The following is a 3,139-nucleotide window of genomic DNA, read 5'->3' as shown; positions in this document are numbered from 1 at the left end:
TCCGCTCATTCTTTTGTCTGATTGACCTGTCCAGAAGTGAGAGTGGAGTTTTGAAGTCTCCCACTATTAGTGTGTAGGATTTAATGTATGATTTAAGCTTTAGAAGTTTTTCTTTTACATATGAGGGTACCCTTGTATTTGGGCATAGATATTCAGTATTGAGATTTCCTCTTGATGGATTTTTCCTGTGATTAATATGAAATGTCCTTCTTTGTCTCTTTTGAGTGATTTTAGATAGAAATCTATTTTGTTAGATATTAGAAGAGCTACACCCGCTTGTTTCTTATGTACATTTGTTTGGAATATTTTTTCCCAAACCTTTACTCTGAGACCATGTTTGTCTTTGAAGTTGAGGTGTGTTTCTTGTATGCAGAAGAAGGATGGATTCTGTTTTCATATCCAGTCTGTCAGTCTGTACCTTTTTATAGGTGAGTTGAGTCCATTTATAGTAAGGGATATTAATGACAAGTGATTGCTAGCTCCTTTTAGTTTAGTTTTCATTGTTGTTCATATTAATTTGTACACCTCAGCAATGGTGACTCTTCCAGCCCATGACTACATTATATTTGTCCATCTAGTCCGGGGCTTACAGATGGCACCAACTGCCTTCTTTACTACTGTTAGTAAGGTGTAGGCCATGATCTAACTGCCACTTTTTGTTTTCCTTAGACACTTTACATGGCAACGTAATGTAATCCCTTAAGATTTTAATGAAGTCGGGTGGTGGTGTTGGTGGCACACACCTTTAATTCCTTGAATAAAAAAGCGTTTTGTTTTGTTTTTTTTCTTCTCCTTCAGTCCCAGCTTCCTGCAGATGATCACATGCCAGGAGCAGACATTGTCGCTGCCCTCAGCCCAGTGCCAGGATTTCCAAAGGACTCAGAGATCAGACCTTCAACTTCTGCTCTGCTGGGTTCCTCTGGCTTCCGGAAGAAAGACCAGTCACCTTCTTGGGTTGGTCGAAGGAATAATTTAATTTCCCTCCTACTCTTAAGATGAGTAGGCAAACAGACCCAATGGTTGGGGTCCCAGGGTCAGCCTCTGGCTGGCACAGGCAGGCAGGCTTGTGTCACAGGTCACAGCAAGCTTGGCCAGTTAACAGATAAAGTCATGGGGGTTATCATATTAAATATGGTCACATTAGGAAGAGGAACAAATCAATCCAGTGTCCCCCTGGCCCAGACTGTCTAAAAAGCCCTGGTTGTCGTGTGTCCCTGATGTGAGGGTAAGCAGCCCTTGCTGTAGTGTGGCTAGCTTATTATCCCCACTGAATCAGGACAAAGACAACCTGGGTGTCAAGGGCCTCTCCTGCCGTGGATCTGACAAGTCAGAACCCTTCTTGGGAGACAAGCTCTCTCCTGACTGAACCAGGCCTCACTCAGCTTTCCTCTTCCCCAGCTGTGACTCCTAGAAAATTCAGATTTCCTGGAGAACAGTTTAAAGGTCTAATAGCCAAAGAAAAGGACACAAGTATCTTTAGATCATCCTGCCATGATGCACAGAGCTGTAATGTTTGCTTACATTTCAGCTCTGCCTGCTCATTATTGGTGAGTGTCCTGTGACCGCGCCAAGTCACTCAGTAGCCCCATGAATGCTTGCTGAGGTTTTTGCTAAGGAGATTATAACACTAGCAACACGGATAGCTCACCGCTGTGCCTGGCTGTCCTTGCCCTTCCTGTCCTGACCACGAGACCACGACTTGACTATGGTGTTAAATAGGATTGTTGAGAACAGAATTTCATAAAGTTATCCTAGTCACACAGTCTTTTACCAGTGAGTATACTATTCGCTGTAGTTAGTTTACAGTAGCTCTTCAGCAGCCTGGAGGAGGTGCCTTCTAGTCCTGTTTTAATTGTTTTGATGTGTGTGTGTTTTGCTCACATGTATGTGTATCACATGTGTACCTGGTACTCACAGAGTCAGAAGAGCGTGTCAGATCCCCTAGAACTGCAGTTATAGACAGGTCTGAGCTGCCATGTGGGTGCTGGAAGACTGAACATGAGTTCAGGGCCCAGCACCAGGACAGACAGCATGTGGAGGAAGGCTGAAGATGGGCATCAGGTCTATGTGGTGGCGGAAGTGGGTTCTGCTCTGACAGCTCTGGGAAGGGAGGGTTGCATAGCACAAACTGCCGTGGGGCTCTCTGATTTCTGGGCAGGAGGCAGGGACGCAGTGGGAAGCCAGGACATGTGGCCACCAGTACCCGTTTTGATATCAGCTCCCATGCCCAAGTGAGAGACCTCGCAGCTGGAAATCATGGTGCTCACAGGGGGCATGCTTAGCACGATACGGGTCAGGACCCATCAGGGAGCGGGGATGACTGCGCAGGGACTGTGGCCTCAGCAGCAGCCAGTCTGCATTCTAGCTTTACAGTCTTACAAAAAGGTCTTTTGTTTTTTAAACAAATACTACAATGTTTCCATATTAAAGTTAGACACAGTTGGAACTTTTACAAGTGCCATCTGTGGGGGAATTTTCAGAAGAGGGCAGCATCTGAGTCGGTCCTACTCCAGTCCTGCAGGAAGGCCTCAGCCAGTCTGGCGAGGGGGAGAACAAGAGTCCTGAAGAGAACTCCACCTTCCAGCCACCTTCACTGTGCAGAGGCTGGAATGTCACAGGTTGAAGGCCTGATGACACTTGGGCTCTTTTGCCATCCCATGGCCACCTCTGTCTGAGCTAACACCCTTCGACCAACTGGGAGAGCCTTTGAAATGCGTGCATTGTTATATTAATTAGCTTCTACCCACTGGAAAGCAATGGGCAGAGTCTGAGACCCATAGCAGAGATTTCTCCCCACTGTAACCCGCTTGGCTAATGTTTCCACCAGTATATTTTTAAAGTTCCTTAATTTAGGCCTTTCTTTATTCTGTACCACATGTGCCTTAGGGTTTCTGTTGCTGTGATAAGACACTTGGCGAGGAAAGGGTGATTTCAGTTCACAAGTCTCAGGTTATAGAAAGTCAGGACAGGAGGTGCACAGACCATGGATGAATGCTGCCTGCTGGCTTGCTCAGGACCGCTCAGGACCATCCAGGACCACTTGCCTAGGAGTGGCACCAACCACAGTGGGCAGGGTCCTCTCACGTCAGTCATTAATCAAGAAAATGCTCCACATGTCTGTCCACTGGCAGGTCTGGTG

The sequence above is a fragment of the Microtus oregoni genome, unplaced genomic scaffold, assembly GCF_018167655.1.
Source record: "Microtus oregoni isolate MIOR12 unplaced genomic scaffold, Mior012 000052F_ref0000163, whole genome shotgun sequence".
Lineage (NCBI taxonomy): Eukaryota > Metazoa > Chordata > Mammalia > Rodentia > Cricetidae > Microtus > Microtus oregoni.
This window is presented reverse-complemented; position numbering follows the sequence as displayed.